Source organism: Haemaphysalis longicornis, unplaced genomic scaffold (genome assembly GCF_048455015.1).
Source record: "Haemaphysalis longicornis isolate Haplotype H1 unplaced genomic scaffold, Haemaphysalis longicornis Haplotype H1 scaffold_6, whole genome shotgun sequence".
Classification (NCBI taxonomy): Eukaryota; Metazoa; Arthropoda; class Arachnida; order Ixodida; family Ixodidae; genus Haemaphysalis; species Haemaphysalis longicornis.
Genome location: NW_027526407.1, coordinates 104,985,979 through 105,012,614, shown reverse-complemented (window position 1 = coordinate 105,012,614; position 26,636 = coordinate 104,985,979). Strand labels below are relative to the sequence as shown.

The 26,636-nt window shown below is 44.5% G+C and overlaps 1 long non-coding RNA gene across 5 annotated transcripts in view; it reads right to left on the bottom strand.

Annotated features, from left to right (window-relative positions):
• Window positions 1–2,993: 2,993 nt before the first annotated feature.
• Window positions 2,994–26,636, bottom strand: part of LOC144141111 (uncharacterized) — an 84,526-nt gene continuing 60,883 nt past the window's right edge. For 2 of the 5 annotated variants that reach the window (XR_013316433.1, XR_013316432.1), the window contains 3 exons: window positions 7,113–19,883; window positions 3,580–3,744; window positions 2,994–3,375 (listed from right to left, as the gene is read on the bottom strand). This is a non-coding gene — a long non-coding RNA (uncharacterized LOC144141111). The remainder of the gene's footprint in view (window positions 3,376–3,579; window positions 3,745–7,112; window positions 19,884–26,636) is intronic. The other 3 variants (XR_013316436.1, XR_013316434.1, XR_013316435.1) reach the window with 3 other exon arrangements.

Genomic DNA, 26,636 nt, shown 5'->3' with positions numbered 1-26,636 from the left:
AAAACAAGGGAGGACGTCGCAGTTTCCACCTATGATTCTGAGTGCATTCGTCATCCAATGAAGCGCGCAGTATACAGCTCAGTATTGGCTTAAAGAAAAAAAAAACGCAAAACAATCAATTTAACTCCATGATGGATGATAAGGTGTCAAAGAACACTGGAATACACCCTTGTGTTGTGGTTCTGATTAGGTTTGCAGCGGCTATTGAAAGGGGAGAGGAGTGGGCGTCATTCGAGGGCTAATGCATGAGTCAGGCTAGGCAGGACGAAGCAGTTTTCGACCAATACGCCGAGAGCATGCATCAGGACCCCGAATTTGCCGCAAGAGACGCCGAGTGCAATGAACAAGACCACCGAGACAAGGAGGAAGATTTCTTACCCTCCCCCATCAGGATGTGTAGTGATTTACAACTGATGTGCGGGACATCCACGTTCGCAGTGCGCGATGGTGTCCATTTCTTTCAAGTGATTCCTAAAAAAGGGTGGCATGCTAATGAGGCAATAGTGGGGTATTATCGCACTGTCTCATATTTGAAAGAGAGAAAGGACTTTGTCCCTTTTCATTTCACCAGCAAAGATGCAGTTTGGATATGTAGGTTGATAATGGTTGTCGGAATACCAGAAATACCGTATGTGGGTGTGGTGAATACCATCTCTTGTTTTCAGGTTTATAATGACATCACGAAGTTCCTCAGATGTGGTTGGGAATAACGAAGACAAGACTAGGGCAGACGAGATAAGAATAGATGGCAATCATTGGTGGGGATGTCATCGGTATAAAAATAATAACTGAAGGAATCAGCAAGCTCTATTGAATTGTGTGATCAAGTTAAAAGAAAATAAAGTTCATTTGTTGTCAGCGCTGTGGTGTTTCTTACTTCTGTGTTATGTTTGTATCGCATTCGCACTGTGTTTTTGTATGGATAAATATTTTTTGGTCGTTTATTTCTCACACAATGTCTGCACATAGAAAAACACGGATTGGTCGAGGTTAGTTTCGGCATAAGTGATAAACCCCACACACAACACCGAAAAAACGCCAGGTGAGGCGGCGGTGTCTGTCTCTGTGGCACTAGGAAATCCTAATGTTCCAGAACGTGGAGGTTTAGTAACAAAATCGACTTGGCGACGTCTTTTTACGAGTCACCGCATACCATATTTACTTCAAAACGACATTACTTGCTTGCTATGCAGTGCCAGTAGAGAAATTGGTGTTAGCAGACGTCTCAAGAGTAAGTATGCAAATGACTTTGTCCCTCGTCACAATATCCAGGAAACCGCAGCCTGAAACTAAACGGAGTGCCTTTTTCGCCTGACTTTTTGCCGTAGAGATTTCCGCAAGTTCTCCAGACTGTCAAGAAAGGCACCAGAACGGTTTTGTTTATTCAACTCATGTGCGGGAAACCTACAGCATGTTAGACAGCATGTTACACTACATTCTAAGAGTCCATTAGTTGTGCGTGATTTTACCTCGCATTCCTGGCACGTGGTACTGAAATATTATTCTGTACCTTGCGCGAAGAGTACCGTGGAGTTGTCGGACCAGTTCGACAGCACCGGAGACATATACTATATTATTGATTCTGAAATTCAAAACCAAGTGCGTAAAAACCATTTAAATAAAAACAAATGTAGTTCAGATTTTGAATGTTAAAGTATTGACATATTTGCAATCTTTAGCTACGTTCCCATGCTGTGATGTTAGAAAAAAATCAGCTCTTCACTGAAAAGACGGGGATAATAAATGAGGCCACAGATTATTTATCTTTTTGCATGATTGAATTCCTTGGCATCTTACCTTCAAAGAAAAAATAGTTCATCAACATTTTGTGTTGCATAAAAAGCATTTTGCAAAAACCCAAACAAGCCTATCCTGCCATTGCCGAGCTTTGATATTACGATATGGCATTTTTTCCTACAAATTGATTTGCAGTGACGTCTGCCGCTAAACTGTTGCGAGGTGGTGCTGTTCTTCGTCACGCGCTCCAGTCATAGCGCAATTCGGTCCCAAACAGTTTTCACGAGCAGTTACGGCACTTGCTGTTATGACAAGGTGCCCTGAAATGGGAAACGTAACTCTTCGCCATAAGTTTGCAAAATATATTTTGCGTGAGTGATTCACACTTACAAATATTTCTTGTAAGGTGGCGGTAATCAATGTCACCTGCTATAGATGCCACCTCCCTATAAAATCATCAGTGGAAAACGTTTAACTGCACCGACGTTTCTAGCACATGTTGCTCTAAATACGGAGTATTTCTGGCTTCATTGAAAGCAGCACATTTCTGTGTTTTTACCTGGCACCTCAGTCAGAGGCATACGGCTTGTACAATGACGTGGCACAATGGAGAGGTATACAGGTGGCGCCGTTTATCATGCAACTGGCGCAGTTAAGACGCATTTTGATGGACCAGTTGCGTGTTGTAAACATTTTTACTGACGTACAGTATAAAGCTTTCGGTTAGGCAAGAGTGTCAGTGTGGATTTCTGTTGTTTTGAAATAGCCAGTTGCACCCAGTCATCAGTGACACAGTGAGAATAATCTTGAAATACATACGTCTAGATAGAAGCCTAAACTACTAACAAAACCGCCAATGCATAGCATTTGATGATGTATATTGTTTCGTAAACAAGAAAAGCATTAAATAGGCATAGTCAGAAAGCAAATATTTGTAGTTTAACAGTATCTGTAAGAATGATTACACTCCAGACGCGTTTCTTCTAGGAGCAAACTCAAGCATATGCGCGAATTCCTGATGCCCCTTTCCGGTCTCCTGGAAGTGTTTCAAGACACCGCGATATCTGACTTGGCAATAAATATTGCTCCCTTCCTGATGAAAGCAAAGTAACTGATACGTGTTTTATGTGTTTGGGTTTTATTTAGGATGTACATTTCAGGCACTTCAAGCGACATGCGGAAAACAACTATTCAGAAAAGGATTGGTGTGCAGTCAATTGGAACCAAACTGCGTTTAAGAATAGTAGATTGTGAAGTGGGACGGTCGAGAGCAATGCTGTTTTATTTCTAACTTCAAGTGTGAGACTCCACAAACCAGAAAACATTTCTGGTGTCAAAAACAGTGATTTACTACTTGAGAAAGCACCGAGGGTTGGCAAAATCTCCCGAACTTTTCACAATTTTTCTGTAGCTACTTTGCAGGATGCATTTTCGTGTCATGGTCGCTGCACTTTACTGAGGAAAAGGTCACGTTCGCCATGATTAAAATATCGATGCTACCATGGAAGTGTCGGGCATGGCTAGTGGCGCGGTCAAATTTGTCCTCGATGCTGTCACGCCGACATGCGTGGTCAGTTTTATCGCATTGAATGTTGTCTGTGACTCGTCTGTTGAAGAAACGTTCCGATGACGCAATATCTGAAACAAAACAGAGACGGAGTTTGAAACATTCAAAATCAACGAATGCTACCAATTACACAATTTCTGGCGAAATGCTTATGGTGCGACATACTCAACAATCACGATTGTGAAACACAAAAACAAGTATCCTTAGGTTTTATTTTGCCCTGAGTATTATGTACAATACAAATATTTGAAATAAACACTCTTTGTTCAACTCACCAGTTTCAATTGTCGAATGTTGACAAGCCAGGTCCACAGCAGGTGCTTCACTCTCTCCTCGAGGCGGGTAACTTTTTTATGAATTTAATTCACAAACGTACATAAAGTTATTCAGCCACCGCAAAAGTTGGTTTGGGACTAATGAGTGATATGCTGCTCTTCCACCTGCAAAAAATGTTAAGGTAAAATCGTGATAACTTTGAAACATCCTCAATGCGCGCTAAGCGCCTGTATAGGGTAAGTTACAAGCAAGAAAAATTAGGCGAAATATCATTTACGCTTTTACAGGTATACATTTACAATATTATTCACGGTTCAGAAAACATGCTTCATTGTGGAGAAAGCGAGGAGGTTACACTAGTGACTGTGCTCTCCAGTATGCCACTGATTCAACTGGGTACCATTTCTTATAAAAAAATTTGTACATGAGAGAGGCAGGCCACTTGGTTACTATTTTTATATTATTTGACGTCGCCATTTTGGGGGTGATTTAGGGTATGCTTTGCATTTTTACACCTTTGGCATGATTAAATATTTAGGCAAGTAGAAACAACTGGGCTACGTTATCTTTGAGCGTTACTCTATTTTGCACTACAGAGACCGTTGTGTTGTAGGCGACATTGAACCGTTGCCTCCCTTTCATCCTTTTCAGCGTCATTGCGGCGCAATAAGTGGGTGTCTAACTTCTCCAACCGGATTTCTCCAACCGGATTACTTTGCTGACACAGATTCACTTTATTAATCTCGAATGCTCACACATTTTAATAAAGCTTCCCGCTATCTTCAATACCTCAAGCTTCAACCGTAGAGATAGTTTGTTTAGGCACAGAAAACGACACTGGGATGGGCGCTGAGAAATTTTCAGTTATTGGCTCGACGAATGTTTGCGCCCCGTACAAGCCTAGCACTGCTCTACAACTGGCGCTGCAGTGTCGACAACAATCTTAACAATGATGAGAACAAAAACAAAGAGAAGGCAAGCAGTTGGCGCATATTTAGTCCACAGAAATGCCGCGGAAGAGATATTGAACACAAATTCTTCGACGTGGCAATAAATTAGTATTGGTTAACAGCCAAGTAAAACCTAGCAACTGATTCGATTAGGCTCCACTTTCCAAGAACAAAAATTTAAGCGACAGAACAAGCATGTAAAGAAAATGCTGATACCTTAAATGCACATAACAACAAAAAAATACTCTTTCGGTAAGTGAATAAAAAACCGATATATTGCTAGAAGTCGACTCCGCAGTATTTAGCGGAGTAGGTAATTGATGTTGCAGCCTTTCGTAACCGTTATTATATCTAACTGTTGTTTTTTCACAGCGTTTATTTACCCGCAGTACTGTCAGCAGTCTGTGTCCGGTCGGGGTATTGGCAGGCAGTAGGCTGTAGGCAGCCAGATTTTCTAAACTGCAGAAAATGTGCGCTTTCGAAAGCTCACCTACAAAGCCTACCCGTATAATCTTTCAAACACAAAATCCAGCACAATGCATGGTTGTCGTTTGCAACACGGAAGTACTCGTAAAGCTATGGCAGAATTTGAAAGCAGCACAAATAACAGGATGACACGTGTATATCATTTTGAAAGATTGCCTTTGGTTGGTGACAAAAGACAGTTGCCGTAAGAGGTGACGTGGGTGCTCCTCGCTGTTTTGCCTAAACAGAACCTATTTCGTTTCATCTAGCATTAGTGTGAACTTCAGTGACTCCTCCTCCACCATTAATCGCCTAATAAGGATTGTGACCTAAACATGGCAATAAGTGTAGAGACGTCTTTAGAAGTCTTTACTGCGTAGGACATTAGTGTTCTAGCGAAGTGTCTCAAAAGATGCGCAATAATCGGTACATTTCATGACACATAGGATGCCAACTCGTGATTTGAACTTCTTTATGCACTTTATGTACTAATACTAGACCAATAAGTCAAACGGGAGTCTGTTCTAACGACAAGCATCGTACACAACCAATAAATTGAAGAAAACTACGCGCACAAGTTAAACCTCATGGCATAGATAAACAAGACAGTTGCTTCCATCGCATAGAGAGCGAAAACAAGCTTCATTTTGCAGCACTGACAATTCCTAATTACCTGTTTGACGTACGGGACGTACAGCTTGTGTAAGAGATTTACCCGCAGGCAATAGAGTTAGCCGGGCACGCAAACTTCATTATAGAGATGACAACATCCTTTCGCATGAGCAGTGAAAATCATGCCCCCCCCCCCCCCCCCCACCCGTGAAACAACGTTAATGCTTGGTCGCAAAGCATTCTCGTGAGGGATACCTTGGATGTCACTGAGTGGGTGTCTAGTTTTCCACGTCCATGCACGCCTTTCCAAAGGCAAACTGTTTCGACAGCGTCAAAGTCGACCTTGTGTAAATGATACGAGGGTCCCAGCCTAAATTCTGACAACGAAATGTCTAATAACATTTTAGAAATTTTCTCCATATCAGCATCATCCTATGAAAAAGTAGATTTGGCTGTGGGGTGTTTTGGAGAAATAAAGACTATATCACACGGAGGCTGAAGGCGACTGATTAAAATGTACGCCTCAACAGCGTCCTGTTCAAATAAGATCTGCACCTGTTGCACAGGCCAGTTGTTAATGGCTCCAAACCAGCTCGCCTTACTGCCTGTGAATCAGATCGGCGTACTTTTATGCAGGGTGAGTAGTCCCGCTCATGTAAGGTCTCAACGGCAAGCAATGTATTGTCATGGTTCATTTGTAACAAACAATTGAGAGCAATTATTACGAAGACGGGTTAAACAGAGATTTCGAAAAAAATGGGCAGGTACTCAAAATTCTGAAACACAAAGATTGTTGATAACAGCGAAAAACACAGCATTCTGAACAATTGCAACGAATACTTCTCTTTAAATAACCAAAGCGATTTACCACTCATGGGAAGAGGGTAGTTGTGGTCAGCCCCACTTTTTTTCTGATTTTCGATTTGCTCAGCGGAAGAATAGTGAATTACGTCTCGTAATATGCGATTGTAATCGTGAGAACAACGTTTTCGCTACATTGATTTCCCTGTGTCGACAAAACTTCATGTGAAAGCTATAAATGTCTCTTCATCTCTACTTCTCTTTGGTCGAGCGCTTTGGCCACACCATTATAAGAGAGGTTTAAAAGTTCCCAATAAAAATAGCATTCCAATAGGTGCGCCAGTACCGCATCACCGGGCAATCTAACCAGAGATGAGGAGAGGTATCCAAGCATACATTCTTCGTTAAAACGTGATAAGGACATAAAAATTGTCATCTCAAATTTTTCTTGTGTTTTAGCAGAGACGAAGAGTTTCTGTCCATCGTTATTATAGATATCTGCCTTCACTAAATGGGAATTTTAAGTTATTTACCTAACTCGGTCATCTGCCTCACCTGTGTCGAAATTTCCGTGAGATTCCTTGACTGGAAACAACGACAAAATAATGAACCGAAAAAAAGGTTTTGTTAAGAGAAGATATGGAACTAAATCCAAACCAACGTACATAACAGTTCTCACAAATATTAAAGGGTACAAGGCTTACCTAAAAAATTCACCGGGGCACACAAAGTTCCAGTGTTAGTTGACAGGACTACGGGTGCAGTTGCACACAGCATCAATACGCCCTTCGACGCCACCCCCACCCGGACAGCGTTACCTGGAGAAATGAGGATATAATAGGAGTATATGCGTTGTTGCGTTGATTTTTCATCCCCAGGCACTGTTCATCGCTTTATTTTCCTAGTTGAATTGCAGAAATCTTCTTAACGTGTTCTTACAAATGCCAAAATACCATAAACTGTAAGGAATCCACGAACAAGACCATAAATATACGTATTTAGGGCATTTTACCATGTCAATCTAGTATTTACTCATTTGCTTCATGCAGTTCGCCGCCGTATTTACCTAATCACAAATTCTTCATTAGAAAGGTTTATAAAAGAAATATACGTTCCACTAAACATTTCAATTTATATGTACCCTACGATACGATCAGCAATAACACAATATTGTGCCGATCACGCAGTTCGTTTTGAAGAAGCGCTCACTCAATTTTTTGGCTTAATTGTTAGGTTGCGTGCTTCAAAATAACGTACTATTTCTTGTCACACTGAAACCTTTGAGGCGAACGCTGTAGTAAGGACAGAAACACAATCTACCCAGCTATCCCGTAGGGTGAGCAATGTCAACGGTAACATTCAATATCGGCGGGTGGACACCGAAACAAAACCGCCCTACGCAGTTTGTGTACTACGAATTAGTCCTTAAGAGGTTCCAAGAAATCTCACTTATATATAAGCCCTTATATGCATTCTCAATTGCCAAAAATCTGGTTTACAGGGTAAAATTATTTCGTATTGGTCTTACCTTCTTTTGCTATAAGTAAAAAGAAACATTGTTGATATCAATTCATAATGTCATTGAACTGATTATTGCCTCTATATAACACGTCTTTTCAATTACATGAAGAGCGAGGAATCAGTCACGCAGATACTTTTACAAGAATTTCATGTATTCAATGAACCTGCTGAAATTATTCCCTCTAAATATTTAGAAGGACCATGCTACTTGGGCTCACCTGCAGCAACAACCTTTTTATATACTTATGGATGGATGCATAAAACATGCCTTTATACTTTCTGCACAATGGGATAGTTCGTGCTCGATTTCCGAGAAATCTTAATGAAAAAACTACCACTGAGCGATTTCGCAAAAGCTTTTTTCTGCATTGTAACTACAAAGCAAAATGCGCTTACCTTTGGGCTGTAATAAAAATGGCATTCATATTTTTATGGAAATTGAAATCAATCTTAGATTTACCATCGACAACTTTGTGCCGATCAACCGAAACAGTTCTCCATCCGTACTCAAAATAGGTAAACGCATAGAACCTTGAGATCTTTCATGAAACATATTTCCCCAGAAATTATATGCAAGTACATCCTTATTCCTTACCTTTACACTCTACAAATGTGAAAGATAAAAAGCAGTGTTTAGGTAAAGAAACAAAAAACGCCCTCTACAGATATGTTCCTCCAAAAATTGAGCAAAGGCTTACGGGCTTGAGCAAAAAAATGGGACCTAATGTCTGGAGAATACGTTAGTCAGAAGTAATTTAGTTTAGTACCCTCAGATGTGTTCAATGGTGCTAGCAAACACAAATGTTACCTTAAGTTCCAAGCTTTTTCACATCCGTATTCTATGCCGTTCTGTTCCCAATGTTTTTTGTTTGTGAGAATAGCGCTTGTCTTCACAAATGCAATAACGACCGGGCTCTTACCCCTCCTGTGGGTCATTTAGGAACACTATGGTTTTTGCCGCGCTGAACGTGACGCTCGGAGGCCGAGGGTAGGAGTCGGTGCCTTGCTGGATGGCGCGGTGTTCCGTATGTGCTGTGTTGCAGGCTCCAGAGCTGGGGTAGGTACCTCTCTACCTGCAGGCGAAGGGTCGTCGTCTTGAAAATTGTAGTGCGGGAGAACGGTAGCGTGCAGGAAGCCTTAGAAGATGTTCCTTCAAGGTGGTATCTTATAAAGTCAGTGGAGCTCAACTCGAAGAGCTTCTCTTCGCGCAAAGCGCGTAAGATTCAGTATGTTGTCGCGATTTGAGTAGGAGATACTATGGACAATTAAAAATATCATTTGAGGCAGCATAGCTCAAAATTTGTAATTAATTTGTCCCAGGTCGGTAGTGCTGCTAGATGGGTCGCAGACTTGCGGGTGTCCAGTCGTATTAAAGAAACATGGATTCTGTTAATATGGCTTTCTACATTTATTGAGTGTGCGTCAGACTGGTAAAGCTGGGTGCCGTGACGACACACAGATGCCCATGTGCACGGGGGTGTTCATGCATCACATTTATAATCTACTGCGTGGCCTGGCTCGTGGTCCAGGATTCGAATCGCCAATCATAGAGATGAGATGCCCGCACCATAAATATAGTGACCCAAATGACTGGTGGTGATAGCGGCAACACAACTTCAGGCATGTACGGCTCTCACTATCGCTGATGACCACATAACTCCAGCTCCATCTTCAAGCCTGATGATCGGTATCTGCTCTAAGATACCTTTTGTAAGAGCAACACTATCGTAGAGGGCGGTTTCTGGATGTTGACCATAATGTTTTCATCGCTAGAGGCATTCTGCACATGAAGGAAAGTAAACCACACGATAATCCTTAATTAGATGATGAGTATCAAAACCTAAAGAAGGTCGCATTGCGTTTCTTCAGCGTATTCAGATAGGTAGTGACGTCCTCATCGCTGTCGCCAACTTCAAACGCGCAGGCGACGGCAACTACCCGCCTGTTCATTTCATTGGCATAAACATTGGCCCTATTACGAATGACCGAAAACACGGTCGTTTTGTCTCCCGAAGAACGCAAGTGTTTTTTTCATTACTTCAATGTTACCCTGCACTATCCTTCAGAAGAGCCCTATCTACGCGGCCGGCTGTTGCCTTTCCGACTTCCCACAATGGTCACGCTATCCGTACATAGGTTAAAGATACGCGTTTCCACGACATCATACAAGTATGGAAATTCCAGGTGGTTGCCCCAATTGAGTTCTTGAAGAAAAAGGAGGGAGCACAAGTAGTTCTGCTCAGACCACGCACTATAACAAAAGCAGCCAATAAACCCCCGACGTTCCGTAAAAACGCCGACTCCTTAGACTGGTTCTGCCACGTAACGTACTGCTCTTCGATTAGCTTGAAACAAGGTGCTGTTATCCGAGCTGGACGAGACATACTGAAAAACACTGCCGTACCTATAGCATACTTCCCGAAGAAACATTTCAGCGCTGTGTTAACAGTCGTCTTCTTGGTGACGGCACATAGCTGCTCAATTTCAGGAAGCGGCCGCCTCATCTGCCACCTCATGACGGCTCGCGAAACTCTGAGTGATCTCGCAGCGTGTCGCCCCCGACGAGCATGTCGAACCCGGACACTGTAAAATGGGACATAATAATCGCCCCCTCACACTTTCACTACACTTTGCTCATCCGCTTGCCTCTCGCTATATCACATCTATCTTCGATGTCCTCTTCCTTCGCTCGGTTACAGCGAAGCCGACGCCGAGGGATGACGCAAAACCACATAAGCGGGCGCTCAAGAGCTACAATCTAAATGGCTCTCTTATTCGCGGCCGCGCACCATGCAACTCCAACGCGATGCCCTTTCGGCTGTGCACAGCCTCACCAACGTTTCCGAAAAATATGGCCACTCCATCAACCCAACTGAACCTCCCCACTAACGTCGTCTGCCTTGATCTTGTTCGCGTAGTGGCCCAAAGTTGCGTAACCACCTTGCGAGCATGAAGTCTGTACTCGATGCCACCATACATTTGGGTCAAAGTTTAACCCTGGAAACAGCGTCCCCACGTTCTGCAAAATGATTTTTATAAGCCACTTCCTCAACGCTGACAAATCCCTGCCTCACCCGAGGACATTTCAGCTATAGCCAAGTTTCTGAGGGACAAGAATGCCGCAGCGAGACATCGCACTTTGTATGTACAACTGCAGCTTTGTGAAAAACGTTGCACAATGACCCCTTGAGCAGTGAACAAAAGAGCACACCCCTCTTTCGGAACGGCGCTTACATGTAGCCGTTCGATTCCTGCAAAATCGCCCATGATCGGACATTTACGAAGGTACCGTAACAAAAATCAATACACACAAAAGCGGTACAGAGAAGTGCCATCCCCGTCCAAAAGAAAGTTAAACACGTTCCACTCAATGTGAAAGCTGTCAGAAGTGTCGAGGAGTGATTCGCACCATTGGGCTGTGCGCCGTTATTCGCTCACTTTTCCAACCATCACGCTCCTTGGTGCCCTGTCTCACTTCTCTCCTTATGAATTCAACGCAGGTTTGTCCAACGCACTTTAAATTTCCTGCCTTCGCAGTGCTCGCGTGCCCCCTGCCTGAAACTGTGCCAGAGGCGGTTTTGTACGTTTTGTGCTTTCTTTTCCAGCCGCACGTACCGGCATTGCGTTGCCACGTTTTTTCGCTTACTATCGTTAACACCAAACCAACCATCGTTTATAATTAAATGAATGCGGGTGCTGGCGGTTAATTACATATATTTTGCCTCAAATGTACCCGCAGCTTTCCTTTACAAACTAACGGGAAGATGTATGACAAGCGCCAGCGGTTCACGAGTTTCGAACACTTATGGCTATATAAACCATTTGGCTTTCTGAGCCTCTGTCGCACGCCGCTACCACAGAGCGCCGTGTGGCTCTTCTTATGTCCAGCAAGCCAGCTACGACGACAAAGAGAGCCCCTAAAGTCTTCAGCCCTTAAATCGGCACCGACAAACATCTCGTAAGCCAACCCTCATGTCACCAGAAAGAAATATTTATCATACATGAAAAAGTGTCTGGGATAATGCAAGTCCACTTCTAAAGTTGTGGCTATTTACGGTAGTAACAGACCGGCCTCAACGGCGTTAACTCGCCAACTTAAAGAACATACTTGACCACTAGACACATACAGCTTAAAGGAGCCATGAAGAGAAAATACAACTTCAGGTAATTTGAAAGAACTAGGATTCAGTATCTCACTCAGCTCCATCACAGCCCCAAACGATGTTTTTAACGAAAAAAAAGCTAGAAGTATTTAAAAACTTTCAAATTTTGCGCCACAGTGACGTGTTATGAGCAAGAATGACGTCGTACGGGCCAACAATAAAACATAATTTTCAGTGCGTTACCTGCACGTTAGCATTCAAGTGATGCGGTCAAATAGAACTAGAGGCCCCATTACAGACGTCCAGTCATGTGTCGTCGTGACAGGTCAGTTAGGCGGCCGCCAATCGCACAAACAAGGTTCCTTGACGTCATAGAAAAGTTGCGGGAAATTGGCTAGGGGGTCGCGACTGCTTCACACGTTTTCTTTAATATCTCCGTTATTTGTTCGAAGATTGCGATGATATTGGTATCATTGTTATCGGGACTAAGCACTCTTTCTAATAAACCCAACTTGTATTTTGTCTTCATGGCTCCTTTAAGCAAGCAACATTTCAACGTCACCGTCGGGAACTAAAACGCTAAAACTTTCGAATACAGACTGCTTCCCACCCGAACTTGCGGAATTTATGGCGTAGTTCTCTGATCAAATGGGAGTGCTATTCGGTGTACACCAAGGCTTTCAATCAAAACTTTCGTGCATTCTGCATAAAACACTTTGCTCGTTATAAAAAACTCCGTCTTTGGCGCGACTACAATCTTCCCTTTCATTCTCGCCGCATATCCCTGGGCCAACATCTAAGAAGCATTCCACGACGTCAAACGTGCCGCTCTATTCGGTGCGGAACGTACCTATAAAAAAAACGACACGCTACATTTTGCCTCATTAAGTCTCCTGTCTCCTACTGCTTCTGGAGCTGCTGCCAACACCAGCCATTGAAAACAGCGCGCCGATATTACTCGCCGTTTTTAGGCGGCCCACTGGCATGCGGTCGATTATCTTAAACAGATTTGAGTGTACCGTGTAGGTCCCGAGCCGAGGACATGTGAAGAGTTACCATCACGGTCTCATTTTAGCGTTACTAGGGCATCCGCTTTTAGAAAAGAACTTCTACAACGTGTAGCAATATTCTTCCCCCACCCCCTTTGCCTACGACATGAATCGCTGGAATCCTAATTATTGACCCCAGAACGGCCTCAAAAACACAGGATTGCCAAAGAGTTTTAATTCAGAGATACAAGAATCACAAAATCACCACGTCGCACAACCTCAAAGGTTGCAGATGCGTTTCCTGAATACTTCGACATGAAGTGAAGACGTGGGGTGGAATTTTTCTTGAATTGCATTTCAGTACAATTCAGCAGTCCAAGAAATACGGAGTGACTCCTTTAGCTTGCTAATATATGACTGCCGGCCGAAATGCTCGAAACGACGAGACCGCATGTAGCGTACGGCGACGTCAAAATCGGCGTCAAGAGGTTCTTACATGGCAAACAAGGCTGGCCGATTGTTTGAGCGGGTACAACAAAATATCACGAGCGTGCGGACTCTAGAGCCTACAATATTCAATGCGAAGACTAAATTCTAACCAAAAGATCAGACGCCGGTTTTCACCCAATACGACGACGCGGCATCGGCGTTAGGCTACGAAGGAGGAACTTTAAACCATACTGAATTCAACCACCAATTGGGCAACGTCTGTATGACCATGCCCGGTTATTCTTTGCTGTTTGAAGCACACAAAACGTTTTCTCTTTCACCCGCTTGCTGTTTGGAAAATCTTGAAAACTAAAAGAAGGATGCAACCTTTGCATAACCAGGTTGGTAGTCCCCGAATGATATGTTTTGCGGCTGTGTCACTTCTAAACAATTGCAAATAATTGTCACAACTCAGTGTTTATTGTTACCAACCTATTTTAGCGGGGTTTCCAGATTGGGGTTCTCTACAGGGGGCATTATTACATCATTGCCTTCGAAAAGCGTCACCCCGGCCAAAGCGTGCCTGCAATTTCTTCGTTCTAACTTTCAGCAAAGCTGTTTTTCTGCCGATGGCAAGCTGCCCATTTTCATTTGGCCATCTCAGTGAGGCACATGACGGCGACCAATGCTGTTAAAAATAATTTTCCAGTATTACTCACACCTGGAGCTATGGTGTGGCAGGAACGAATGTTTTAGTTGAACCCTTGAGCCTAGTCAAAGCTCAAGCAACATTCGACCGCTTTTGCATAGGCTATTCGTCATGAAAAGCAGTGGCTACATCCAGTAACTTATGATACCCTAGTACGATACCAAGAAAGGGCAGCCTTAATTTTTGCAAGAATGTTTTTGGTGTTCGAAGGTGTTTGTCGTGGAGGCCTCGGAGAAACCGGCTGAGAGGCCCAGCGGTATTTTCCGTCGGCGTCAGTCACGGCCGCTGCGCATCTAATACTTTGTGGTCCAGCGTTATCGAGAAGAGCTTTGGCCAGTAGTTGTTTTGTTAAAATCGGGACGTCATCTGTGCACTCGTTAGGAAGTCTACGATCGACTCATCCTGGCAGAAAGATGGCCTTTTGTGTCATAGATTCGTAGCGAAAAACAGAGGCCAGTCATTTTCACTTCGCGTGAAGATTGGTTCATAGAAACCCATTCTTTGCAGACAAAACCTCCCCCTGTCCCCGTCGGCTTTTTTCGTGTGGTCCACTGCGCTGTTTAAGAACTCTGGATGCAAAGCTTCCTCTCCAATTTTAACTTCAGCCAGGGAGAAATGCTCGAGATTTTCCAGAAGCGAATGCTACTTGATGTCTTCCCTGTGTTTTTCAACACATTTGGTGTGTCAGGAGCTCCAAAAAACGTCCTCTCACCTTTACCTTTTATGCCGGGCCGCTAGGTTTTATTTCGAGCCAGGCAGTCACCATCAAAATGTTTGCTCGACATACCCAAACCGTCATTTTAAATTAATGAAGTCCCACACGGTCGCGGGCCGGATTCCCAGTGGTCTTCTTCAAGCCAATCAGCGAGGTAAACAAATGAGGGCGTTTACTACTTAAAATGGAGGGAAGTAAAGGTGCTGACAGCGTTTACGGCACTTTGGGCCTATCTTCACCAGGTACAGCTTCAGACCTGCTTAACAAAAACCCCTTTTGGCTAATCTTGCAGTGTACCCTTGTGGGTCGCAAACCAACAGTGCTGGAATCAACATGCATTGTGCTGGCCTCATCGTCATTGTAATGGGCCAGTACAAGCGGCGCTTGTAAACCATCCCTCAGGTTGTAAAAGCGCTCGGCTGCTGCTTGGTAAAAATTATAGCGCCATCATTGACGGTAAAGCCTAATATTCGGCTGTCATTGAGAAAAACACTGATGTATAAAGTGGTAGTAATAAAACCAAGCCTGCAAATCCCTGACAGTTAGACACATTCAATTTCTTCTCACAATTAGGTTTCATACTACCAAGGCTGACAACGTCATCCAAGAACAGTTCTGGATAATCGACATGAAACTTGTCCTATTTCGAGTGACATCGACGCTATTGCCGAAAAAAGCCACTCAGTGACGGTGCTGTGCAAAGCTTCAGAAAAAGACAGCAATGCGCTCACGTATACGAGGAATGTCTGCCACTTAATGTCGTGCAGAACTCTGTCATTTGTTGTAGTGTCACCGGACCACAACACAAACCAAAAGTTAAATTGTAAACCCTAAACTAGTTAGGCCGGTGTAGTCGTACAAGGATTTTCTTGTCGGGGTCATGCCAAACAAACCTTTACCTCTCAATACCCGCTCTATAAATTTATCGTAAAAAAACAAGGAACCGCACAAAGCCTGTCGAGAGGAAAGCAGTTCTTCAGGAGTAGGTTGTAGTGAAGGGGCAGTGCAGCGTGGTGGCCAGTCCTCCGAACCAGGGGTGTAGCGCTGGCCGTAAGGCAACGGGCCAGCAAGGAAGAAGAAGAAGGAGCTGGGTAGCTGTCGGGCAAGACGACAGCAGGACGGCGCCCTCGCGGTGTAGGCCAGAGGTCCATCACCGGCGCTCCCTTCAAAGTTTCCGTCCGTCGCGGTGTAGGCCCGACGACAGCCCTGGACGCCGCCGGGAGAAGCCAGGGTCCGGCGAAGAGTGAGCGGTGTGCCAGACCGCAGCGATGGATCAGAGGTACAGCACTCGCCTCGTATGTGGGATGTAGTGGGTTCGAATCCTGGTACCGCCGGGCACCCACCGGTTAATTTATGGGTACAGGCGTCCCTGGTCGAGTGCGGACCCTTGAAAGGGGAATCCACGCCTGGAAAGCTGCCTTTACCCTATCGAGGGGCCCTGACCCTTGTCCATCTGGCGGGGCCCCCGGCCCTTATGCCGCGTTGCGCCATTTCCGGGGTGAAAGAGTCTGGCGGCATGTCCTGCCACAGGCGGTTGTGAGTTGAGCGTCCATCGTGGCTGTGGAAGGCACTATATGAATTCGTGTTCCTTGGTGGCGCCGGGCACCTACCGGTAACATAGGTACAAGTGACTCCCCGGCCTGGCGCTCGGCCCTTGTGTGGGACTACAACGCTTGGGAAGTTCATCCGGCTTCACGGGAAATCGCCCCTATGGGAAAGGGCGGCTGCAAAACCTCAGGAACGTTTTTTTGAAGCGGAGCGCGGGCAGCGAGGCCTCGTTTCGAGCCCAAGCTAACTCCTCCCGCTGCTAATCGTCGGCACCGCCACGTTCTTTGCCGGGTTGAACGTTGAACATAACGCCGGGTTGAGGCATCTCCACGCACAAATCTCGTCGGCTCTACGGACCTACCCAGCGCGGTCACCGGCCCGTCCCCACTCCATTCTTCGTGCCAGCCCCAGCGGACTGTGGTGGACAAGTTCCTCGCCAGTCCACTGCGAGTCTTGTGAATATTGTCTGCTCCCTTTCAATACCTACCCGTTTGGATTGCCTGTTGGATATAATGCGTGTGTTTGTGTACACAGTAGTCCGGCTCATTGCTCTGCACGCGCTCCGGCCCAACATGCATTACAAAAGTGGGGAGCCAGCCAAGATTCGCGTGTTACCACTAGACAGGGGTCCGGTTGCTGTTATCCCTACAACCACGCAAATATTCGAACATGTATATATCGGGCTTGGAAAGAATTATGAAGGCGGGGCAAGACTTGGGAATAACAGGTGCAGCTCTCCGCAACTTCTTGGACACGGAGAAGGAGAAGCTGAAAAGGGAGCTATTGTTGAGTAGGGAGGCGAGGCGATTCGGTGTTGATGTTGCACTCTTGAGAGACGATGGTGAGCACAAAGATGTGACCCTGAAATAATGGCAGCAAAGAAAACAGGAAGGGGAAAGGGAGACACTCAGAGAGTATGAAGAAAGGAAGGACGCGGATGAACGAAACATTGGCGCCCTGAACAAGAAAATTGCCGGGCCTGAATTGCGCGTACGCCTCGCTCGTGCGTCCGACATATCCCGTGCCCCCGTACAGGTGCCAGGCGCCTCCTCTATCCACCCTGCTAATTGCTCCGTGCCTATTCAACGAGAGCTTGATTTGCAAGTACCGGAGACTAATGATAACAACGCGGAAGGTCCTGAGGAAGACAAGGCACCGGGTTCGATTATTCCCGAAGCGTACTCAAACATCGGCCCGGAATTCAATATTCCCAAAGGACTTGCATGTACCAGTGAGACGTTTTCGCGCTCCCAAAACAGACCGCGGAAACGAAATAGCCAGAAGGAGACTGCGACGCATTCGGCCTCGAAAACATCGGACTGCGCCCCGAACTGCTGCAGATCCAAGCAGCGGCAATTCAATTGGATTTCCAACTATGTCGAGACCCGGTGTTTTCGGAAGTTCAGCAGAAAAAGCAAACACCACGTAAGCCATCAAACTAAAATATTTTCAAACAGGCTCACTACTCCATGATAGCGTAACGTTGGACATCTTCTATGCAGGACCAACTACTACTTTCAGAATCACCCAGCGAAGCGAAGTGGTATGCAACGTAAAGACACTCCATCTTACCGTTCGCGCAAACCCCTTAAAAGTAAGCGCCAATGGAAGCGAAAGCCACAAACCCGAACGAAACGTGACTTGTTCAGCGCATTTCAATCCTGCTTTTTTCCTACCGGATTATCAGGACACAGACACCCTAGTAAGAAGCGCAGTAAAGGCAACCGGGGTGTCTTTCACAGCAAAGGTTCATGCTCCCCGAAGTGGAAGAGGCGCCGAGTTTCTAGGCAACCGTAGGCTCTTCAGGCAAACACGCACGCGGAACATGCACGGAAGTGTGACTCTGGACAACGTGTTCCGGCTGTATACAAATTCGGACGCTTTCTTTTGTTCTTATAGTGCACTTATGAAGACTACGCCGTAGAAGTTTGTGTTCCTGGTAGCTCGAAGATCTGCTTGAACTATTTCGTGCCCATGTGAACTGTTTATGGTGACGTGCTTGAACTTTGGTGTGTAAACTGTTTTCTTTTCTAGAAACTCGAGTGTGCTGTTTGACTTTGCTAATTGGATTAGTGGTTAGGCCTAGTGGTTAGCGAGGCCTCGTTTCGAGCCCACGCTAACTCCTCGCGCCACTAATCATCGGCACCGCCACGTTATTCGACGGGTTGAACGCTGAACATAACGCCGGACTGAGGCATCTCCGCGCACACATCTCGTAAGCTCTGCGGACAAACTGCCACATCGCGTCGATTCAGCGAGGTCACCGGCCCGTCCCCGCTCCATCCGTCGTGCCAGCCCCAGCGGACGGTAGTGGATAAGTACCTCGCCAGTCCTCTGCGAGTCTTCTGAATATTGTCTGCCCCCTTTCAATACCTACCCTTTTTGTTTGCCTGTTGAATATAACGCGTGTGTTTGTGTACACAGTAGTCCGGCTCATTGCTGTGCACGCGCGCCCAACATTCATGACATAGGTATTGTTTATTCTTACTGAGAATGATTGACGGGTAACATCTGTTGGCCTAGCCGATGCTTGATGACGACATCGGGAAACATCTGCTCAATTGGCGGCGACTTTTCTGACTTGACGGAAACACGATACAGGCATGCATAGCGAACACCATTTGTCTACAACAAACCATCCTTAACATTTGTTGGAAAAACTGCTATATGATAGAGATAGATGAATCCCGATGCAGCACGTTGTAATAGGTAGCCGTCTTCGTCACCATCGGGATTTTCAAAATAGACAATTGTCACACTATTGAACCGGTGCTGTTCTCAATTGGTAATGTTTGTAAGCAGACTCTCCATGGTCGTCGGAGAGCTGCAGCACGAATCGCGCAAGTGCGGTGCCGTACTACATATATGTCGATCTTATCGCTGTATGATGCGGTCAGCCTTGGCCACATGTCGACATAACGAGAAATGGCCAAGAAAGACCGCGGTAGTATTTCAATGTAATCGCCGATACCACTACAAGGAGTAACCTGCTCTGTATTTCGTTGGGCGTGGTACATTGAGACGTTTATTAGTTCCTTGCACTCATCTATGACCGTGCTGGGATCAGGGACACCATAGATCACCCGGGAGGTGAACTTTAACGGAGGCGTCATTATCTCGCGTCCAGCACATCGAGCCTAAAGCCGGGATCACGGCACCTTTCTTCGTTTGGGCCATCGACGACTGTCAGGAGAGTTAAGGAATAATCAACATCCGAATTAGACAAAAGAAACAATGTATTGTTAATATAAGCAAACGACAAGCTGAGCATTCCAGGTTCGGCAGAAGCATTTTTATTCGTCCCTTTTTCTGTCGGCGGCATCGACCGTAGTAAAGCTCTCACAATCGCAGTAAATGAGTGCAACCTTTTCCAGCATCAGATTCTTTTGCCTAACCACGGGCTTAGGAATTTTTCCTGCGGTATGTGTCCGTAATTCCAATGGTTAGTGTAACTTCGTTTGCTGGGGATGCAGAACACGTTTGACAAATCAGCGAAAACTTTCACCAGGTAGCAAGATATTTCCGAAGCAACGCCATCGACCACAGGATAAAATCCGCGCCACCCTTTTTTGCGGTACAAGCAATGACCTGTGATGTTGCCTGCTTCGCCGAATTCGTGCACGCGACGTGAGTACTCTCCACATCTTTCCAAGCGATCTCTCTGATTCAAAGTGCAGTCTGATTTGACGCCCGCAGCACACACGAGGCACCAGGAACAACAGTGGAGTGGTCGCTGCAGCCGGCTGATGACGCACCGCCGACACAACTTGGTTGGAGCTGTGGTGACTGGTGCGGTGGAACTGCCAACGGTTGAAAAGTCTCTTGACCTACAACTTTAGCGACAGTAACAGGTGAATGGTCCGATTAGTCTACCTCGTGCTGCTTCCGTTCGTTCATGATGGTGGATCAAAAGAAGTCACTCCAGGATATTTTATTCCACGCAGTCGCTTTAGTTGCGTTTGTATACCGGCCGGTCCAGTGCCATTCCTGATGGTTTAGCTCCAGGGCTGTCACGTTCGTGGTGGAATACTTCACTCTACCGGGTAGTATACGTGAGAGGCCAACAACAGCTGTTCTTTGTATGTTGCAATAGCTGACATATTTTTCTTTTTTTTCGAATATCTTGTGGTCTACTTTTCCGAGGAAGTGCGCCTTAATCTCCGCAAACACTGTCAACTGACACTTTGGCCCTTGAACTCGGAATTTCCGTAACGGTTGTTTGAAGTCTCACCGATTTTCGCTCTTGAGCATTCGGTGTAGCAGCTGGCGAAATCCTTCCCGCGCTGACAATCTCTTCTCGCCCTTCACACCCCAGGTCCTGGCTATGTAGTCCAATGATAATAAGCCATTCTGCAGCTTGAGAGGGTCACCGATAACACGACGCGACGTGCTAAAACTGGTCCATCAAGTCCTCAAAATCCGACATGACCAAACCACGGAAAGAGGCCGGACTGCTTGAATCGTGAAATGTCACCTCAGAATCAAGCGCTTGCAGCAGCAGTACTCGAGAGAGAACTTTGAATGTTGGTGCATCAGGAGAAAATAGCCCGTTCCCACAAAACACCCACCGTTGCGGCGGCGCCTCTTTCGCGCCGATGTTACGATAAGACATGTGCGGCAAGGGTCTCCAAGGAAAGGTCCTAGGCATCGAGTGCTCGTACCCAGGCACTCCGCCAATGACCCAATTGCAAATGCTTTTTTAGAGATAGCCTTACGCTCTACAGTACTGACTACCAGGGGAGGCGGTGAAGAGTTATTTTGACCGACAAGCGCTTGAGAAGCATCCGCTAACCACTAGGGCGCGATTTTATATTGATACGTTCGAGGGAAGCCATACATCCTTTTCGTCGTCTTCGCCACATGACCGAATGAATAGCTCATGTCTTGCTTTTGTAGCTGCCTACTCGAGTGAAAATGTCATAAAAGGCACTGGTTGTAGTAAGAACAAAATGTACAGTCGAGTCAAAACGCACTAGGATAGAAATCCGCCATACACAAGAAACGAGTGGAAAGTACCCTGCTGATAAGGGAGAAGAATGTTCCCGCGAATACTGAAGAAAACACAACACGGTTCAAGCGAGTAGAACACACACCAAGTAAAAATTAACCAACGCAGCATGCATATGCTGTAAATAGTACATATAAAGCAGCTCCTACCGCGGTCCAACACTTCAAGATTACAATATTCTCAACAATCATTTGAGTAATTTTTTTTACGCAGAACGCCGTGCGTGTCACATTTTTCGCATAAAAATAAAAACTGGCACCCACCAAGAATATTTATAAAAGCCAAAAAAAGACGTTTTAAATTATGTACGGGTGCCTTGTTCACAATGATCAAGGCACCCGTTTGGAAACCGAAACGTCTTTTTTATTTTTATAAACATTCTTGGTTGGTGCCAGTTGTTATCGATGTCATGCGTTTTCACGAACAGACGGGCTTTCTTCCAACCCTTGATTTCACATTTCGTGGGTTTGAATGTGAAGCAAAATGATTACCCAATTCATACATTCTAAGGGTTGAACACTCTGCAGTAACCACACGCTGCACGGGTATAAGGAGTTATGAAAGGAGTTCCAAATACCCGAATACAAGAGACAGTCGAGCGGAATAAAACACCTTTAATTTGGCGGGGATCAATTACGTGCACGGAGCCGGAAACAATTCCAGGCTGTCGTAAAGCAGTGATCGCCAAAAGAAAAAATATCATTAAACTCCCGCGAAGCTTTCTCTCTACTTGAGCTGAAATGTCAAGACAGCCCAAAAGTTTTAGCGTCCGAATTACAATATATAGTTCCATTGTGACGATTAGCTGAGGTTGGGACATATCCCATAAAAAAACATTGTGAAATTAACATAATTTTAAAACGTTTTAAAGCACCCCTACGTTTTTGAGAAGGCTTATTGGCTCATTGAACAAAATTGTCAACGTTGTGAGCTCATCGCCTACAAACGCACTGGTCCAGATCATTCGACTGAAAAAACTAACGCGTCGTTTCACGCAACAAGAAACCACAAGTGTGAAGGGCAAAAAATTAGCACAGAAAGTTTTATCACCTGGCACAAGCAAACATAAACATTTTTGGCTTTCTCACAGCGCGCGGTATCTAATACGTGAATTTGTATAGTGTGTAAAAAGAACGATACCGTTCTAGTGAAGAAGAAACGCCCCACAAATAGTTTAATTTAAACACACGTGAATAAACTCAATAATGTTCCGAATAACGTAATCTCGATGATTTTCTAAACCAAGCACACACCTTTAAAAGTACATGTACAGGCTTCTCTGTCCTCATAGACACCAGCCTTTAATAAACATCTAGTACACCATGTAAATCAAAACGCACAAATCCAATAATGTAATATTTTTAGCGCTGTATCTAGGATTCCGCTTGATATTATCGCCATCTTGTCACCTAGCAAGCCCTGTCATTTCTGCGCTAAATAAACCATTGTATAAGCCCTTAACTAAAGCACCACGAAAGTGAATAACGAAAATGTCACGCGGCGCTTTATTAGAACTTTACGTCATATCACGCACCTTCGAAATTTTTTTGATGTAGAGGCAAGACTTTGGTTTACATGTGTAGTGTACGTTATTTGTATTAGCAAAATATTACCATCGTCGATTGAAACGACGATAGAGCATTTACCGAGAAATTTGTGGGATTCCTTGTGGCCTAAGAACTGCAACTACAATTTGCATCGACCTGCGCAGTAGGGAACTGCTTTACGGCGGCTTACAAAGAACTTTTGCGGATAACATAAATCATAGAGTGAAGTATTATAAAACACAAATATAGCCGAATGAACAAACAATATAACAAACAAAAAGCTTGCACACGATTGGGCGGCTAACGCCAAAAAAACCATGAAGGCAATGCTTTTAAAGCGAACGGGGTCTCTCTCACAATACGTTGAACGATAATAGTTTGTTGCCGTCAGAGGTATCATCACGGAAACAGTGCGGAGCGCAGCTTTGCAGATTCCTCTAGCAGATGCAATACTTAAGCGCTGTATGCCGAGAGTCGAAGCCATAGATTGCCGAAGATTTCATTTAGGCTTAGCTTTCCTAACGACCAGAAAACTATGTGTGAACGTCATAACAGACTCTAACATATCCAACTACATTGATGGGGTGACATAGAAATAAATATTTGGAACTGCGGTACGTTCATGTTTACTGAGAAGGTCCTATAAACCTTTCTTTACGAGTGGGAACAATAAGGCAGCTGGAATGCAAAATCAATTCACAAAAAGCTTGGTATAGAACAGTGATTGTTTTACCAGAACGGTGTAATGCCTTAGGGATAGAAAACGCTCTCTTGTGACGCCTACAGTGTGACATGTAATAAGAACTTCACTCTGCAAATAATTGGGTGAGATTTTATTTCAGTAACAGAAAAGGTGGAATCATGATCTGGAGAATACATGAGCAAGTGAAAGATACCCAACTTCCACTGTAAAAGTAAATTCATAAAACCAAAACAGCAAACTAGCATAAGACAATTAACTACGGAGAAATTGGCACACACCACGAAAGGCAACCCACACTACAAGATATTAAAATGGCCAATCGAGAATATACCGCCAAACGTCAGGGCAAATCATGGTGCCTTGAGAAGGAAATAAGGAGTGTTCTTATACTAAAACAACAGTGTATTCTGCATTTGTGGCTTCCTAATTCGATAATCAATAGCCAAACCTAAATGCTGCTCAATTGTGGACACCACAATTAGTAAAGCTGAGAATTACCACTCATGCCCTCTCTGTACAACACCCCAATATAAAATGCCAAAGTGCAGAGCGTTCAAGAGACACGACGACGAAGATATCAATGAAAAGCAAAACGATGCTTCACTGACACAGGCAGCTCAGAAAAGGAGTCCCTATGAGAGCGAACACCACATGAACAACAAAATAGCGGTGGCGCAGTCATGCCATAGCAACGCCAAAGGCACTCTGGGTTGACACATTGCCAAAGGCAGAACAAAATGCGGTCACCACTGGTGAACAAAATGCGCAATAATCCCGGTGTTATTGTCTAATCACAATTGGACAGTACTTGATGAACCCTGCTCCAATCCTCAATACAAACGTTATGGTGATCTACCTCAAACTGTACAGCCTACATGTAAAAGCTAGTAGACAAAAGTGGGAAAGAAAGACGAACGCCAATCATTAGAAGTACTCGAACGATCGGCGTAGAACCAATTTGAGAAATGCAGCACGGAAGCAAGAGTTACCTGCCGTGGACCACGCCAAAATTATCAGCAACCACACTCTTTGAAATAGAAGATATGGCGGAACTACGAGCACTCATTTCTAATCTATTTGGCATTATGTGACTGTTGTTTAGTGCGCTATTTCAAGTTTCTATTTGTTCATGGCTGTTAAGAGGTAAGAGAAGCAGGTAAGGGAACGTGCTGCAGAAAACATTTGCATGTTTTAAAAGTAGTGGAGAGGATGTCTTCAGAGAAAATGCAGGGAGCAATAACCGCAGAAAATCCAGGCAGGAAATGCATTCACAAATTACCAATTTTTCTGCAAAATAATGGACTAGATATGAACTTGAAAAGACGAAAGCGTGCAAATAAAATAAATCAACGTCATTTTAAGCCCATCTGTAAGCATTGTGCAGGTGCTGTGCTGATAGGCAAGGCCAAACGCCGTGATCACAGGCTTCTGAAATGCAGAGTTTGTGAAGAACTCCGAAGACACGACATGAAACTAATTTATGTGTTTGAAACACCACTTTAGAAAGAGCTCGTGGTTGTAAGAGCAAATGATAAAGCAGAGACATGTGGAATGACAACCTCAGATAATCGTGCATTCAGCAGCAGACACAAGAAAAAGAGAATCATTGCAGCAACCTGAAAAAGTACCTTTGAGTAGCCAGAGAATGAGCTAAAACGAAGAAAAATCACTGCCACTATAAAAGTCGGAAACGAATTCGCGGGGGTGTAAAATTGGATATAAGAACCAAGTACAGTAGCGCACTCGTCTGCAAGGTTTATGCATAACACCACCCTAAAACCGAAACCGGGGCTTTAAACAAAACAAGAAAGAAGCTGGCTATGACTGCTTGTACAAACCGTATTTCAGGAACCCCATCACAGAAATACATACTGAAAGAATAACAGATACGAAAATGCAGAAGACGTATGTGGTGCTCTTCGAGCGCATCTAGAAGACATTTTCGGGCGCGAGAGCACCACTGAAAATTTGGGTTTTGGACCAGTGCCAAACAGGGCGACACTCTGTCACACCGAATTCTTACACCATGCCCACAGATGTGTTTATAAGCCCAGATTGGGCGAAGGCAAAGATCAAGTAACTTTTAAAAAAAACTGAGTCTCTTCCAATTTGCAGATGATATCGGGTTGTCTTGGATAATTAGGGATCACAAAAAAAACGTTTCAGAAAGATTATTCACAAATTCTTGCCGTAATTGTCATTATCATCATAACAGCGTCCTCGCACTAACCATAGGTAAAACGATATCAGGGCTGAACAAACATACGGAAAGCTTCATCTCTTGTTTTGGAAATCAATAACGCAAGATAGTGGTGATATTGATTTTATTGCGCAAGTCTTGCGTGTTGTACAACCGCGTTTGGTAAATCAGGAATAAAATACTATCCACTGGAGACTATAGAGGAAACACCCAAAACTAATCAACACTAACTCTGTCAACAAAAAGATCGTACAATCAATGCTTTCTCAAGGTAATGGCTCCAGGCTCAGAAACACAGCTACCTGCAAAAAACCATTAAAGACAAACTGCGAAGGACAAACTGGTGATTGAAAGATACGCTTATAAATTAAGAGTAAATGTGCTGAATTAGAAAACCAGCTTGAGTAGAATTCCTATCCAGAATTTGGAGAAATAATAAACCCGACAAACAAAGCGGAGATTGTCAACAGGTGAACCGCGAGGGTGGAGGGTGACGTAAAAACGAGCTGCAAGGAATTACCAAAGGAAAAAAGAGCACAGGGAAGTGGTTTTTTCGTCCCCACAACACATCTGAAGACCGTACCACCGTTGTTATGACAAGCGCAGTGGCACCAAGAGACGCGATTACAAGTAGGCAAAACTGATACCTCAACGCAGGGTTGAGATAAAAAAAAACTTGCTAACAGGAAACAAGTCGTACAAAAATTCTAAAACTACCTTAATGCGACGAACCTAACCTTAGCTACCAGGGGAGAC